The sequence below is a fragment of the Salmo salar genome, chromosome ssa21, assembly GCF_905237065.1.
Source record: "Salmo salar chromosome ssa21, Ssal_v3.1, whole genome shotgun sequence".
Lineage (NCBI taxonomy): Eukaryota > Metazoa > Chordata > Actinopteri > Salmoniformes > Salmonidae > Salmo > Salmo salar.
In genome coordinates, this window is record NC_059462.1 from 47,452,525 (window position 1) to 47,471,215 (window position 18,691).

Below are 18,691 nucleotides of genomic sequence, written 5' to 3' on the forward strand. Positions count from 1 at the left end.
ACATCACTAATCTAAGCTTCAGAAAGCTGAATCAGTCAATCAATCTTCAGTGAAACAATCTTCCCGACCACAAGTAGCCTAGTTCTTCTTACAAGATTCGTATTACTACTCATCATTAGTCTCTCTGATTCTTCAGCATAAATGTCAGTGGGAAGTTTTAAGTTCAGAATACTGCTACTACTTTTACTACCATCTACTACTACTCAGTGGAGGCTAGTGGGAGGAGCTATAGGAAGACGGGCTCATTGCAATGGATGGAATGGAATAAATGGAAAGGTATCAAACGTCAAACATATGAAAACCACGTTTGACTCCGTTCCATTGATTCCATTCCAGCCATTACAATGAGCCCCTCCTCCAATAGCTCCTCCCACAGCCTCCACTGTTACTACTACTACTATTACTATTACTACTGCTAACAATACTAGTACTATTACTATTACTACTACTACTTCTACTAAAACAACAACAACTACTATTACTGTCACGGTTGTCGTATGGATTGGACAAAAACGTAGCGGGAATATGTATACTCATCTTCTTTTTATTTTGAAGAAGGAGAAACAACTAAATACGTATACAAAAAGGAACAAAACGAAACAGTCCTGACAGGTGCAACAAACACTAAACAAGGAACAACTACCCACAAAATCCCATAGAAAAACACCCCTCTTAAATAGGACCTTCAATTAGAAGCAACTAGGAGGTCAGCCCAACAAACACCACATAGAAATAGACATACTAGAACATAACATAGAAATAGACTAACAAGAACATAGCCCAACAAACCCTGAAACACTCTAAACAAACACCCCTCTTAAATATGAACATAGCCCAACAAACCCCGAAACACTCTAAACAAACACCCCCTGCCACGTCCTGACCAAACTACAATAACAAATAGCCCCTTATACTGGTCAGGACGTGACAATTACTAGTATTACTACTAGTAGTATTACTACTACTACTACCACTACTCCTACTATTACTATTATTACTACCACTACTTCTACCACTACTAATACTACTATTACTACTATTACAATTACTAGTATTACTACTACTACTATTATTACTGCTACTACTATTACTACTACTACCACTACTACTAGTACTACTACTAGTATTATTAGTACTATTCCTACTACCACTACTACTATTATTAGTACTATTACTACTACTATTATTCATATGACTACTATTACTACTACTACTACTGCTAGTATTACTAATATTATTACTATTATTACTACTAATACTATTACTACTACTACTACTACTACTACTACTACTATTATTAGTACTATTCCTACTACTACAACTATTACTATTACTACTACTACTACCATTACTTTTACTACAACTACTTCTACTACTCTTACTATTATTACTACTACTACTATCATTATTACTGCTAACACTACAATTACTATTATTACTACTACTTCTGCTACTCTACTACTATTACTAGTATTACTACTTGTCACGGTTGTCGTAGGGTAGAGTGGACCAAGACGCAGCGGGGAAATGTGCACTCATCTTCTTTTTATTTAAATGGACAAGAAGGTGAACCAAAACAACACGTACACAAAAAAAAAACACAACGACTAATAACAGGCCGGTAAGGCACAAAGCTATACACAGCACAATCTCCCACAAAATACTAAAACAAACACATACCTATATATAGGACTCTCAATCAGAGGCAACTAGAAAACACCTGCCTCCAATTGAGAGTCCAATCCCCAATCAACTAAACATAGAAATACAAAATACTAGACTAAACATAGAAATACATAACCATAGAACATTGCCCAAAACCCGGAATAATAAATCAAACACCCTACTAAACACACAACCACCCCGAACCACATAAAACAAATACCCCCTGCCACGTCCTGACCAAACTACAATAACAAATAACCCCTATTACTGGTCAGGACGTGACACTACTACTACTACTACTATTACAATTATTACTACTACTAGTACTACTAATACTATTGCTACTGCTACTACTACTAATATTCTTATTATAATTACTATTACTAATACTACAACTTCTACTACTACTACTATTACTATTACTATTACTGCTCCTACCACTACTACAACTACCATTACTACTACAACTACTACTACTACTACAACTACTATCACGATTAATACTACTACTACTACTACTACTGTTATTATTATTACTATTACTACTACTACAACTACTAATACTACTACTGCTGCTACTATTACTGCTACTACTACTACTTGGTACAGTAGCCTATAGTTATCAGGGGGGGAGCATTCACCCGGGGAGGCAGTCAGGTCTTGGGTTTGTGGTTTTCATAAGCAACTCAATAATGGCAGGGCTACAGGTTACAGAATGCTGTGCATTTTATGATACTTAATGTTCATGCTCTAATTTTGTAGCATAATTTTACTAACCACTATTTTAAATTTAATTGCTGGCATTTTTAACCTCTAATTTGCCACCATCAGTCCCTTTTTACGGGAGGGAGAGATTGCATCTCTGGTGGATGAGCAAGCATATTTAATTAATTGGGCAGTCCGTCTCACCCTAATCTGTTAATATAGCCCTTCAGGTGTCCAAACACAGAGGAAGCCTACCTCAGTAACTCTAGTGTGGTTTAAATGACAGGCTTTCTTCTCACCATAGAGTTACAGTTATCTGATCACACTGCACCACATGCAGTGATTGACAGCTTGTCAAATACACGTGGAGAGGTATAAGTAAGACAAATTGGACAATTTATTGTGTCATCCTCCAACAATTGTCTGGAGTTTTTACATAATAAGAGTTAATATCTAATGGCTAAAGTTACTTCACACTCACTAAGGCCTGTCCAATGTTGAATTATTTACTTCCATGCATGGCATTTCCACTCCATGACCAACACCTAATGTACCATACAGGATTACATTTCATGATATATGTTATCATGACCGCATGGTTGCAACTAATTACCAGACTTCCTTCCAACCAGAGGACAAGATAAAATTGCAGAAATCAGAGGGTAAGTCAGCTCATTGAGAGTTACTTTGAGAGTTTAAGCACAATATCGGGACCAATTGGCTGTTGGAACAGGTATGTTATTTCCATGTACACAAAATGCATGATTATCAAATGCTTTTGCTCTTTGTCTTACATGGACACATATTTACCATGAGAGATATTGTGTCTTTACAGAAATGAGGACTTATGAAGAATATAGTGTCCTCCAATTGTTGTTAATTTGAGAGTATTTTCATCCATATCCGGTGAACCGTTTAGAAATGTCAGTACTTTTTGTACAAAGTCCCTCCATTTAAGGGGACCAAAAGTATTGGGACACATTCACTTACACTGGGTATATCAAACATTAGGAAAACACCCCCATTTCCCGCAGAACAGCCTCAATTCATCAGGGTATGGACTCTACAAGGTGTATGGGCCATGTAGGCTTTGTAGGGATGCTGGGCCATGTAGGTTTTTACATTATTCGTAGCATGTGTTGACATCTGTTGAGGAAGATGTAAAAGCATTTGGTTATTTGTTTGGACTCGCATGTGTTGCTAGGAGGCATTCCATCATTGTATACCATGATGACAGATCATTACATTCACTGCCTGTTTGCATTACTTTAGATCCACAGCGATAGCAACATGTTATAACAGTATTTTTATATTCAGCTTGTAAATAGGGAATGTAAGAGCACATTTCTCTTTCATAATGATAATCTTCTATCTTTCTTCACTCATGTTTGTTGAGAATATTTTTCACATCTCCAGAGCTAATGCATGGCCTCAATGACCATTGTGAAACATCTTAGAAAATATATAACAAAGAAACGTCCCTTTTTCAGGACTCCATCTTTCAAAGATATTTCGTAAAAATCCAAATAACTTCACAGATCTTAATTGTAAAGGTTTTAAACACTGTTTTCCATGCTTGTTCAATGAACCATAAACAATTCATGAACATGCACCTGTGGAACAGTCGTTAAGACACTAACAGTTTACAGACGGTAGGCAATTAAGGTCACAGTTATGAAAACTTTGGACACTAAAGAGGCCTTTCTACTGACTCTGAAAAACACCAAAATAAAGATGCCCAGGGTCCCTGCTCACCTGAGTGAACGTGCCTTAGGCATGCTGCAAGGAGGCACGAGGACTGCATATGTGGCCAGGGCAATAAATTGCAATGTCCGTACTGTGAGACGTCTAAGACAGCGCTACAGGGAGACAGGACGGACAGCTGATCGTCGTTGCAGTGTCAGACCACGTGTAACAACAGGCCTGTTGTAAGGCAGGTCCTCAACAGACATCACCGGCAACAATGTCGCCTATGGGCACAAACCCACCGTTGCTGGACCAGACAGGACTGGCAAAAAGTTATCTTCACTGATGATTCGCGGTTTTGTCTCACCAGGGGTGATGGTCGGATTTGCCTTTATCGTTGAAGGAATGAGCATAACACCGAGGCCTGTACTCTGGAGCGGGATCGTTTTGAAGGTGGAGGGTCCATCATGGTCTGTGGCGGTGTGTAACAGCATCATTGGACTGAGCTTGTTGTCATTGCAGGCAATCTCAATGCTGTGCATTACAGGGAAGACATCCTCCTCCCTCATGTGGTACCCTTCCTGCAGGCTCATCCTGACATGACCCTTCAGCCTGACAATGCCACCAGCCATACTGCTCGTTCTGTGCATGATTTCCTGCAAGACAGGAATGTCAGGGTTCTGCCATGGCCAGCAAAGAGCCCGGATCTCAATCCCATTGAGCACGTCTGGAACCTGTTGGATCGGAGGGTGTGGTCTAGGGCCATTCCCCCCAGAAATGTCCGGGAAGTTGCAGGTGCGTTGGTGGAAGAGTGGGGTAACATCTCACAGCAAGAACTGGCAAATCTGGTGCAGTCCATGAGAAGGAGATTCACTACAGTACTTAATGCAGCTGGTGGCCACACCAGATACTGACTATTTCTTTTGTTCAGTTTATGTCTCAGTTGTTGAATCTTGTGATGGTCATACAAATATTTGCACATGTTAAGTTTGCTAAAAATAAAAGCAGTTGACAGTGAGAGGATGTTTCTTTTTTTTGCTAAGTTTATAACATTTATGACCGACCGCCTCGATTCGGTCTTATGTAGCAAAATTTGAAATTGTGTTTTTTACATTATATAAAAGTAGAGACTCAGAGCTATAACATGGTATATCAAACACTGCAGTTTAGGAACAACGGTAAAGTAATTCTGGTTTGAAATATGATTATCTTGTAACCTCACTTTTGAGAAAATGTCCCTTGGATGTTTTCATACCTACTGGAGAGCTCTTATTTGTCTACACCCATTCAGAATGGGTCACACCCTCTTAAGCCTTAGCCCCACCCATCTCTTTAACTTCTATGGGCTAGGTGGGACGTTAGCGTCCCACTCTATTCAACAGCCAGTGGAATCGCGTGGCGTGAAATACAAATACCTCAAAAATGCAATAATTTCAATATTTCAAACATAAGACTATTTTACACCATTTGAAAGATAAGACTCTCGTTAATCTAACCACATTGTCCGATTTCAAAAGGCTTTACAGCGAAAGCAAAACATTAGATTATGTTAGGAGAGTACATAGACACAAATAACCACACAGCCATTTTTCAAGCAAGCATATATGTCACAAAAACCCAAAACACAGCTAAATGCAGCACTAACCTTTGATGATCTTCATCAGATGACACTCCTAGGACATTATGTTATACAATACATGCATGTTTTGTTCAATCAAGTTCATATTTATATCAAAAAACTGCTTTTTACATTGGCGTGTGATGTTCAGAAATTGTATTCCCACCGAAAACTTCTGGTGATTTTACTAAATTACTCATGATAAAGGTTGACAAAATACATAACAATTATTTTAAGAATTATAGATACAGAATTCCTTTATGCAATCGCTATGTCAGATTTTAAAATAGCTTTTCGGCGAAAGCACATTTTGCAATATTCTGAGTACATAGCTCAGCCATCATGGCTAGCTAATTTGACACCCGCCAAGTTTGGGGCAACCTAAACTCAGAATTACTATTAGAAAAATTGGATTACCTTTGCTGTTCTTCGCCAGAATGCACTCCCAGGACTGCTACTTCCACAACAAATGTTGTTTTTGTTCCAAATAATCCATAGTTATGTGCAAATACCCCCGTTTTGTTCGTGCGTTCAGGTCACTATCCAAAGGGTAATGCGCGAGCGCACTTCGAGACAAAAAAATTCAAAATATTCCATTACCGTACTTAGAAGCATGTCAAACGCTGTTTAAAATCAATTTTTATGGTATTTTTCTCGTAAAATAGCGATAATATTCCAACCGGAAAATACTGTATTCATTCAAAGAGGAAAAGAAAAAATGGCGAGGTCTCGTGAATGCGCATTTCCATTCCCTTTGTCCTCAGGCAGACCACTGACAAACTGAGTTACTATACTTTGCCCAGAGACAGGAGACGCCCCAATCCGCTTTCTGGCTGCTTTAGAGAGCCAATGGAAGCCTTAGAAAGTGCAACATAACCCCACGGATACTGTAGTTTCGATAGACAAGCAAAAGGAGAACTACAAAATCGCAGACAGGCCACTTCCTACTTGGAATCTTCTCAGGTTTTTGCCTGCCATATGAGTTCTGTTATACTCACAGACACCATTCAAACAGTTTTAGAAACGTTAGAGTGTTTTCTATCCAAATCTACTAATAATATGCATATTCTCGTTTCTGGGCAAGAGTAGTAACCAGTTTAAATCGGGTACGTTTTTTATCCGGCCATGAAAATACTGCCCCCTAGCCCAGACAGGTTAAGGATTCACATGTGAATCCATGTGGTGAACACACGCTATATTAAATCAAATCAAAAGTTTATTTGTCACATGCACAGGATACAGAACCTGTAAACTGTACAGTGAAGTGGTTGCATGCATAGTAGCATTATCAAAAACAGAAAATGTCCAGATAAAATATTTTATAAATATTGTATCATTATTAGATGACGCTTATCCAACACACTTGTCGAAATTGATGGGTCATGTGAAGGAAATGCTATAACCACCCTCCAGCCACATCTAGCTAAGTGGAGGAGTCACTATTATCCAGACATGTACACATGTTCATGAAATACAATAGATGGCTTGTTCTGTCTCTCTCTCTTGTTCTCTTTCATTCTCTCTCTTGTTCCCTTTCTCTCTCTACTCTCATTCTCTCTTTCTCTCTCTTTTTGTCTCTCCCTCTCTGTTTCTCTCTTTTCCTTGCTTCTCGGTGCAAAGTGTCATGGTTAAAACTTAATGAAATGGTCTGCATAACAGTCTTCATTAGAGTATTCATAAAGATAATGGTCTTTGTATTTGTTTCTTTCAGTCCAGCTATGCCTGTTACGTTAACCAGAGAGGGGTCATGGGCATCAGCAACTCATTGTGTTAATCAAGACTCCTGTGTGCTAATTAGAAACATGGCCTGTACCCTGCACTGCAAAAAAAGATATGTTGATTCAACGTACAATTGTAAGGCAACCTTGTTGTTGAGCAAACTCACAGCAAAACATTTGTGTGAGCATTTTGTTGAGGAAACTCACAATCCTATGGCAGCTGGTTGCCTTACATTTGTATGTTGAGTCAAAATCTTTTTTTCTACAGTGTGCCCGTAAACAAGACTGAAACAGCAGATCCAACTGCATCAAGCAAAAGATAGATGAAGGCAACAGTTATGAATTATTATAAATAATTACAAGAGAGCAAGTAATGCTGTCAACCAAAGATAGGCTGTTAAGACAAACCATTGCATCAGTTATCTGTATTGCTGGGCTGGTATTGCAGAATTTCACATTGCAGAAATTCATGTTGACTATTCAGCAACTCAGATTCAGATAAGTGTTGATCTCTGATCTCCTTCATGGTCTGGGCAGTTTTTGTCAACATGTAACATTCTGGGATTTATTTTCACATGTCAAAGATCACAATGGAAATGTCGACATTTGGATGAAGGAAGGAATCTGTCCACAATGTGTCTAAATGTTAAACAGAGGTATCCATAGAGACGTGTTTTTAACCAAATGCCGCTTTGCTTACAGGACTTTAACCATGCTTGACACATTCTGTTTAAGATGACATTGAGGAGAAAAAATGCTTGAACTATCTTTCCTCAATTCAAGATATTAGTTCTTCATAATGTGTTTCCTAAGTGTTTTATCCCCAGAGCTACCATTTTCACGTAAGATAGATAGCCTTTTGGCATATTGATGCCTTGGAATCCGGTTTATTTTAAAAAAATCTACCATGAGACCAGAAATGGCTCCTGCTAAAGATCTAAAAATCACAGTGCCTCTTGAGTTGTAGGGTAACCATCCCACTGGGCAAAAACTGGTTGAATCAGCGATGTTTCCACATAAATTCAACAAAAAAATGTAAGGTGATGATGTTGAATAAACGTGGAAAACTGATTGGATTTGCAGAGTCATTAAATAAATAAAATATATATATATAATTTAACTAGACAAGTCCGTTAAGAACAAATTTGTATTTACAATGACAGCCTACCCAGGCTAAACCTGGGCCATTTGTGCGCAGTTCTATGGGACTCTCAATCACGACCGGATGTGATTCAGCCTGGATTCAAACCAGGGACTGTAGTGACGCCTCTTTCAATGAGATGCAGTGCCTTAGACTGCTGCGCCACTCGGGAGCTAATTAATGTATGGGAGCCCACTAATGTGATCAACGTCTGGGAATTACATATTTTTATCACCCAACTTTTAACCTAAATCTAATGACATGGTGACATCTTTTCTTGATTTCACGTTGAATTCATGTTAGTTGACAACGTCAACTAAATGTTGAAATGACATCTGTGCTCAGTGCGATTTCTCTTTCTTGGACCATATTATTCCACCTCCAAAATATACTGTACAGTGTCTGTTCTCCCTAAAGATATATTAGGGTAGAAGTGTTTCAAAATCAGATGGTAAACTCTGCCATACATTGATATGCATAGCTTTATTTTACTTGTATCTCTTCCATTTTATCATTTTGAATGTTCCTTTGTTGGAATGGAGCCATTCTTAAAATCACATCATCACACTGGTATTTTCACTGGTTACCTTTTGAAAATGAAGGTATGGCAAGGTAATTTATTATAGTGGTGGCTTGCAAATAATGCTCTCTGTGCTTGACTCCAGGTTTTAATCAATGAGACACAAAGCAATATTTCATGAACTCTAACACATTGTGGTAGATTAAAGCTGCGGTGCGGGCTTGGTTAAAGGTGAGGCACCACAGGTTGAAATGACATTTTTGCATCAACTTATCAATTCTAAGATTTGGGGGTATTTTGTTCCTTTAATATTAGAACTTTCAAAAAGATACACATTTTAAAAACTTTATGTAAATGTATATTTTCTTTAGTTTATCATACTACCGTCATCAACTTTGCATGAATTTTAACCACTTTAAAATGACACTGTAAATCCATAATTTCAAAGCTCACTACATGTAATCAATCACACATGATTTAAAATACCATTTAATATATGTGTATTATATGTAGTAAGTTACTATGAAGGGATCGTGCTTGGGTCAAAATAGGCATTTGGCAATTGGTAGGCAAAATTTGGTGTACTTTTCTTCAACTGCCATTTCCCGAAAGTCAGACTCTTCCCACATACCATTTCACAGCTTCAGAAGCATCTGCATTCAATAAATTCTGTGTGGTTATTCTTACATATATTCTTCAGACTTGTATTGAGGGAATTATTGATAAGTTGTCAAATTTTGATTCTGGATAAGATTTAATTTGGAAAGATGCGCAAAAAATGCACTTTACGTACAGTAGCTGTCAAAACAACTCATTCCAGGGATTTTCTTTATTTTTACTATTTTCTACATTGTAGAATAATAATGAAGACATCAAAACTATGAAAAACACATATGGAATAATGAAGTAACCTAAAGACTGTACGTCTTTAGAAAGATGAAAAAAGTATAAACCCACAAGCTGGCCTATACAAGTCATGTCATGGAGGGTTTTAACTAAATTAAACCAAAAATATTTAGGGTGACTTCATCCAGTCTCCAGAAAAATGTATTTGAGGTAAATGCATATATATTGCATATTTTATGAGATATTACTTAATTTGCATATATTTCAGAAAAGTTTTATGCAAAACAAACTGTTATATTAATGTCTATATTCAACTGGTAAAATGTCAATGTGATATGATTAAGGGGGGGGAATTACCCTATGAAGGTGTAGTGCCTCACCTTAAACTAATGGCACCTCGGCCTACCTCCTACAAAGATACTAAATATCCATACTAATGTGTGACCAACAGTCTTGATTCAGTCTTATGTTGCAAAATTTGAAATGGAAGATGTAAAAGCATTTGGTTATTTGTTTGGACTCGCATGTGTTGCTAGGAGGCATTCCATCATTGTATACCATGATGACAGATCATTACATTCACTGCCTGTTTGCATTACTTTAGATCCACAGCGATAGCAACATGTAATGACAGTATTTTTATATTCAGCTTGTAAATAGGGAATGTAAGAGCACATTTCTCTTTCATAATGATAATCTTCTATCTTTCTTAACTCGTGTTTGTTAAGAATATTTTTCACATCTCCAGAGATAATGCATGGCCTGAATGACCATTGTGAAACATCTTAGAATGTGTTTTTTATATTGGATAAAGGCAGAAACACAGCTATAAAATTATATATCACACACTGTATTGAGGAAGATTTGGAAAGTAATTCTGCTTTGAAAGTTGATAAACTTTTAAACTCCCTTATGAGAAAATGGACTTTGAATGTTTTGGTACCAATTGGAGATGGTTCACGCATCGTTCACGCCCTCTTAAGCTTTAGCCTGACCCATCTCTTTAAGAGTTGAGCCGAGCGTTCTGTACTAACAGCAGTCAAGCACCGAAGCTAACATTGCTAACTTGCTAGCTACTTCCAGACAGAAATGAGAGAAAATCTCACTGAACGTTACTCGCCCTAGCAGAGCTGGTTAGGCTGTTTTTATGTTATCCAGAGTGTTGGTGACTACAACTGTGCTGTCAGATTGTCCGTTGGTAAATTCAGAGTGTTTCGCTCTCGGGGCGTTCAGAACGCACATTGGACGCTCTGGCCGATGAGTAGGGTTGATCCGAGCGTTCTGACCTCACAACGGCAGTCAAGTACCCAAGCTAACTGGCTAACATTGGCCAGCTTGCTAGCTACTTAAAGACACATATGAGAGAACACCCCACTCTGACCATCGCCCTAGCAGAGCTGGTTAGGCTGTTTTCATGTTATCCAGAGCATTGGTGACTGTAACTGTGCTGCTGGCCAAATTTTATGACGTTTTTTGAATCTGCAGGTAGCTAAGCAACCAGGTCCAATGTTAGCTAGCTAACATTAGGCTATAACTAGCCAAGCAAATGGCTCTGAGATATGAATAATAATATTATACGCGTAACGTTAGCTAACAAGCCAGCCAGCTAATGTTAGCTAGCTAGGTAACAGTTTCATCAACTTGAAATGAAAATGACTTTGTCAAAAGAACCGTGTAATATCTCAAAATGACGCTTCTTCCTGTCACGGATGCCATGGTTGCCCTTAGTTTAACGATGTAATCTGGAGACAGGTGTTTTCTCCCTCCTTTGGCTATCATACTCTAATTCCACTGATTTCAAAGCTCGTTCCTCCAGAAACTGGCAAGCAACAATTATGCAGTTCTACAGGATTACCTACACATACTAACCAGCTCAAATAGACAGAAGCATGCTATATGGCAGACCAATCTGAACTCATCTCTCGGCATGTCCAGCCCACTCATTATCTTAGCCAATCATGGCTAGCGGGAAGGTTACTCACTATTTTCTGTGGCTAAGCCAACTAGGCTCGTAATTTAACAATTGTATTCATATTTACAGATGGCATACAAGTTTGTTATTAAGGCAGATGAAAGTTTACATGTTCCAGAAGGCATTTCTACCACCCCAAAAAATACATTTTGATTAAAAAAAAAGATTACGTTAAAATGTCTCTCATGTGAAGTACTGACGTGTGACATACGCCTAGTTTCCTGAAACGGGTCACATTTGTCACCATACGTCAAATTTTTGCCTATAGAAACTTCAATAATCTGTAGTGATCTTTCCAAAATGAACTACTGATGAGTCATAAATCATAAAGGCCAGAAGTAATCTAAGCTTAACTTTGGATTTGAATTATTACATGGAGTAAAATCTAATAAGAAGCTACAAAGCAATAGGAGCTCATTCTTAATCTATGTATGCCTCAAATGGATTGCTATTCAGTAGGTAAAATAAAAAGTTAATGGCTAAAGTTTCAAGACTGTAAATGATCTTTTTGAGAGTTTCATTTTTACATTTTGGGACAACGTTATTGTTTATAGTAAATGTCTGATTGGATAACTTTTCTTAATGTTTTTTAACCTAGATTTACAATCCAACCTTGGTTACCAATATCAACTGAGTTCCATTTGATGCTGTATTGTACCAATATTTGCACAACCATAGCATGCATAGACAATGAACATGTGCCAGCTAATTTGAAACCCACTGAGGTGGGTCTTCTGAGCGAGAACAGAGGTTCCAAAACAGCTGGGGAGAAAATGTAACAGTGCCAGTCCATAGACTGTTGAGCGAGCTGTGCAGACATGCTGTGGTGCAGTATCTTGTTGTGTGCATTGTTCCTCATTACCAGTTAGAGAGAGAGAGTTCCCACACATCAATTATGGCAGAATTCAGATACTTAAATGTTCCAGGAAGACTTGCAATGCAGAGCATACTGTTTTTATGCCGATATAAGGATTATACTTTAACATATTCAAGGGTTCATACAGTCACATTTGAACAGAATTTATGTAGCTGTAATAAATGTGTATATTGAATTCATTCTTGAAATCTGAATAGCCAAATTCTTTCAAATAGTTTTTTCTTCATTGTACATATTCCTCATTGTTTAATATTATGGTGATGGAGAAGTGTATTTTATTTATATTGGTGTTCAACTAGCAAACTGAGAGATTATTTTCTTACCAATACAGTATATTTTGATTAACCTCCAACTGAACCCCACCGTGAATTTAACTGAAGTAGTCATGAGTAGTCACATACTTAAGAACATGAGTAGTCACATACTTAGAGAGAGAGAGAGAGAGAGAGAGAGAGAGAGAGAGAGAGAGAGAGAGAGAGACACGCCCTGACCTGAGAGAGATGGTTTATTCCTCTACTTTGTTAGATCAGGGTGTGGGGTGGGCATTCTATGTTTTGTATTTCCATGTGTTGGGCCGAGTATGGTTCCTAACCAGAGGCAGCTGTCTATCGTTGTCTCTGATTAGGAACCATACTTAGGCAGCCTGTTTTTCCTTTGGGTTTTGAGGGTAGTTGCTTTCTGTTTAGTTGTAAGTACCTGACAGAACTGTCGGCTGTCATTTTTGTTTCATTTGTAAAGTGTTCATTTCTGCATTAAACAACAAGATGAACATATTCCACGCTGCACCTTGGTCTACTCATTTTGACACCTGTGACAGATAGAGAGAGAGAGCATCAATGTAGAATATGTATTACTCAGTGATACACTTCTTTACGCTAACTGGGCCTGTTACAGTATTTTCCCATCAATGTTAGTAATTAACATTTCAATATCACATTATTATTCCGCAGGCAGTTCTACAGTAATCATGAACACAGATCCAGCTATCCATTTAGGAACGCAATATTGTTCTCACACGTTAAGTATGACATATCATCTCTCTAACCCCAAAAACTCTGGGTGACGGTGACTAAAAAGCTTTCACTATATTTAGGGATGGAGCAGGGGGGATTTAAATGGAAAATAAATATATAAAAACATAAACGAGGCAATCTTTCACATAGTCCCCCTGGTAATCATGTTCTTTGTGCTGTTGCCATGGGAGCGGCCCATTGACAGTCAGGTGTGATTGTTCACATTCATCATGTCCCGCCAACCTGTGTACAGAGGCAAGCTGGGCTGGGCTGGGCTGGGCCAGGCCGGGCTGCAGGATCCCTCCACCTGACTATAGGGAGAAAACAGCAGCACAGCAACTGAACAGCACAGTGATTGAACTTCAAGGGAAGCACATGTCAAACTGGTTGGTGTGGGGTTGGAAGTAAAACAGTAACCATTCACTTTTCTCTTCCATCAATTTACCCTGATATGTGACCTTCAAATATCTGACCTGGATATCAGACTGCCAGATGTCCACAATAGAGGCTTTCCTTTCATCTTAACTGTGATGAAACTACACTACATTATGTTTTACAATCGACTTGTGACCAACCATGGTATCCCTTATTCCCACAAGGAAGAAGAAGGAAAGGCAGGTACTGTATTGTAACGGTTGTCTTCATGAATGGACCAAGGCGCAGCAGGTATGTGAATACTCATGGTTATTTTATTTACCAAAAAAGAGTAAAGCATCCACTTGGAAAAAACAATGACGGTGACAACAGTAGCAGTTTTACAGGCTATACACGCAGTGTAAAAACAACTACCCACAAAACCAAGTGACAAACATACTCCTACATATATGACTCCCAATCAGGAACAACGATCCCCAGCTGTTCCTGATTAGGAGTCACAAGACCAACACAGAACACAAGACTGCCACGTCCTGACCCCAAAACTACAACAACAGCTCCATCTGCTGGTCAGGACGTGACAGTACCCCCCCTCAAGGTGCATACCCGGAATGCACCTAACAACGAAAAAAACACCAACAAACAAAATCCCCAACAAAACCCATAAACAATAACCCCTAAACAATAAGGGAGGGAAGGGAGGGTGGCTGCCGTCAACGACGGCACTGTGCTACACCCTCCCTCCCCAACCCACCTATCCTGGAGGTGGCTCCGGTGCAGGACGTGGACCCTGCTCCACCCTCGGCGTCGCCCACTTTGGTGGAGCCGATAGCTGCACCAGGCAGACGGACCCCTCGAGCCGGGCCGGAGGACAGGAGGGCCCTTCGGGCTGGGCCGGGGAACAGGAGGGCCCCTCGGGCTGGGCCGGGGGACAGGAGGGCCCCTCGGGCTGGGCCGGGGGGCAGGAGGGCCCCTCGGGCTGGGCCGGGGAGCAGGAGGGCCCCTCGGGCTGGGCCGGGGAGCAGGAGGACCCCTCGGGCTGGGCCGGGGAGCAGGAGGGCCCCTCGGGCTGGGCCGGGGAGCAGGAGGGCCCCTCGGGCTGGGCCGGAGAGCAGGAGGGCCCCTCGGGCTGGGCCGGAGAGCAGGAGGGCCCCTCGGGCTGGGCCGGAGGGCATGCGGGCCCCTCGGGCTGGGCCGGAAGGCATGCGGGCCACTCGGGCTGGGCCGGAAGGCATGCGGGCCACTCGGGCTGGGCCGGAAGGCATGCGGGCCACTCGGGCTGGGCCGGAAGGCATGCGGGCCACTCGGGCTGGGCCGGAAGGCATACGGGCCACTCGGGCTGGGCCGGAAGGCATGCGGGCCACTCGGGCTGGGCCGGAAGGCATGCGGGCCACTCGGGCTGGGCCGGAGGGCAGGAGGACCACTCGGGCTGGACCGGAGGGCAGGAGGACCACTCGGGCTGGACCGGAGGGCAGGAGGACCACTCGGGCTGATCCTGACAGGCCGGGCACCCTGGCAGATCAGGGCAGGCGGGCACCTCTGGCAGAACCGGGCAGTCCGGCCACTCTGGCAGAACAGGGCAGTCCGGCCACTCTGGCAGAACAGGGCAGTCCGGCCACTCTGGCAGAACAGGGCAGTCCGGCCACTCTGGCAGAACAGGGCAGTCCGGCCACTCTGGCAGAGCAGGGCAGTCCGGCCACTCTGGCAGAACAGGGCAGTCCGGCCACTCCGGCAGAACAGGGCAGTCCGGCCACTCCGGCAGAACAGGGCAGTCCGGCCACTCCGGCAGAACAGGGCAGTCCGGCCACTCCGGCAGTTCAGGGCAGTCCGGCCACTCCGGCAGTTCAGGGCAGTCCGGCCACTCCGGCAGTTCAGGGCAGTCCGGCCACTCCGGCAGTTCAGGGCAGTCCGGCCACTCCGGCAGTTCAGGGCAGTCCGGCCACTCCGGCAGTTCAGGGCAGTCCGGCCACTCCGGCAGTTCAGGGCAGTCCGGCCACTCCGGCAGTTCAGGGCAGTCCGGCCACTCCGGCAGTTCAGCGCAGTCCGGCCACTCCGGCAGTTCAGCGCAGTCCGGCCACTCCGGCAGTTCAGCGCAGTCCGGCCACTCCGGCACTGTTCAGCGCGGTCCGGCCAGCTCCGGCGACTGTTGACTGGCGGGCAGCTCCGACGACTGTTGACTGGCGGGCAGCTCCGACGACTGTTGACTGGCGGGCAGCTCCGACGACTGTTGACTGGCGGGCAGCTCCGACGACTGTTGACTGGCGGGCAGCTCCGACGACTGTTGACTGGCGGGCAGCTCCGACGACTGTTGACTGGCGGGCAGCTCCGACGACTGTTGACTGGCGGGCAGCTCCGACGACTGTTGACTCCTGATGCGTGGGGCAGGTATTGGACGTACCAGCCTGGAGACACGCACCTCCATGCTAGTGTGTCTAGCGGGAAACACCGGACCGAAAGGGCGCACTGGCGGTCTTGAGCGCAGGGTTGGCATCACCCGTTCCGGCTCGATGCTCCTCTTGCCCTGGCACCTGCGGGGCGCTGGTACTGGGCGCACTGGGCTGTGCGTCCGTATAGGCGAGATGGTGCGCACCTCAGCGTAACATGGCGCCCTCCACCTCGTACGCACCTCCCTGTAGTCACGGGTAGCTGGCTTACGGCTCTTCCCTGGCCTGGCCAAACTACCCGTGTGCCCCCCCCAAAAAAATCTTGGGGCTGCCTCTCGGGTTCCCTTAGCTCCCTTAACTTGTCCGCCCAGAATTTTCTCTCGTCCTGCCAGGTCCATTCCTCCATTTCCTTCTCCTGTGGCTTCCTCCTCTTCTGCTGCTTGGTCCTTTGGTGGTGGGTAGTTCTGTAACGGTTGTCTTCATGAATGGACCAAGGCGCAGCAGGTATGTGAATACTCATGGTTATTTTATTTACCAAAAAAGAGTAAAGCATCCACTTGGAAAAAAACAATGACGGTGACAACAGTAGCAGTTTTACAGGCTATACACGCAGTGTAAAAACAACTACCCACAAAACCAAGTGACAAACATACTCCTACATATATGACTCCCAATCAGGAACAACGATCCCCAGCTGTTCCTGATTAGGAGTCACAAGACCAACACAGAACACAAGACTGCCACGTCCTGACCCCAAAACTACAACAACAGCTCCATCTGCTGGTCAGGACGTGACATGTATATAGTCCCCAAAACAAATGTTCTAATGATTGTCTCCTGTGTCATTTGTAAGATATAACCCATTATAAAACATGGCCCCGGGGACTGAAAGGTGGGAGTCATGGATTGGCATTCATGCATCCGTCTTCTAGATTTTGCCGTTAAGTTCTGGTGCTTTGTGGTTTATTGGGGGACATGCCATGCATAACCTTGCGCAAACAAATTCCAATTATGTCTAATCATGTTTTGCAAATAATTTAAAAGACTAATGTTGGGCCATAATAGTGTCAGAGCTCCAACTTAATTCCAGTTATTCTACCATCAGCCAGATCCATTCTCCTCACCCTACACTTTCATAATTATGAAAGGGGTTTTTGGTTTACAAGAAAAATAAGTCAAATTTGCAGTTTCACATGTGCAATTGCTGTTTTCACATGTTAAGCTTAAATTTCACATGTGAAACCATATTTTCATGTGTATTATATTTAGAGTTCACATGTTAACACCACCTTTTCACATGTGAGGAAAATAATGTTTCCAACTCACATTGGAAAGGGAGACATGAAGAGAAGTTGAGATACGGAAGTCACTGGGAAGCTGTGACATATACGTCACCTTGTTGACCCTCCAGAGAACCTTGAACAGCCCCACAAACTGGGGGCACAGCTTCATGTAGGGCAGGTGGATTGGGAGGTTCCTGGTAGAGATCCAGATGCGATCCCCATGATGAAACATGTGAGTCTCACTGCGGTGGTGGTCTGCCTGCTCCTTCTGACGGTGGACGGCACACTGGAGTCTCATGTGAGCCTCGCTCCACACTTGGGCACCTGAACCGCTCATCAACCGCAGGAGCTTCGGGCTGTTCCGGGGTCCACAAAGCCAGAGCCGGCTGAAAACCCAAACACACTGGAAGGGAGTCAGCCCAGTGGAGGAGTGACATAACTAATAGTGCGAGAAATACCTGGATGTCCAGCGACGATAGCTAGGTCAAATCGAATCATATTTTATTGGTCACATACACATGGTTAGCAGATGATATTGTGAGTGTAGCGAAATGCTTATGGCGTCCGAGCGTGTTTGTCAACACCTTGTTGACAAACGCCTGGAACACTGAAGGAGCATTGGCTAAGCCCAATGGCATCACCAAGTACTTGTAGGGACCAGACATCGTGCTAAAATCTGTCTTCCATTCATCCCCTTCCCAGATGCAGATGAGATTGTATGCACTCCGCAGGTCCAACTTGGTAAAGAACTGGGCCCCGTGGAGCTGTTTGATGGCTGCCTGCACCAATGGGAGTGGGTAACGGTATTGGGTGGGGATTTCATTGAGTCCTCTGTAATCAATACATGGGCATAACCTTCCATCCTTCATGGCCATGAAGAAGAAACCT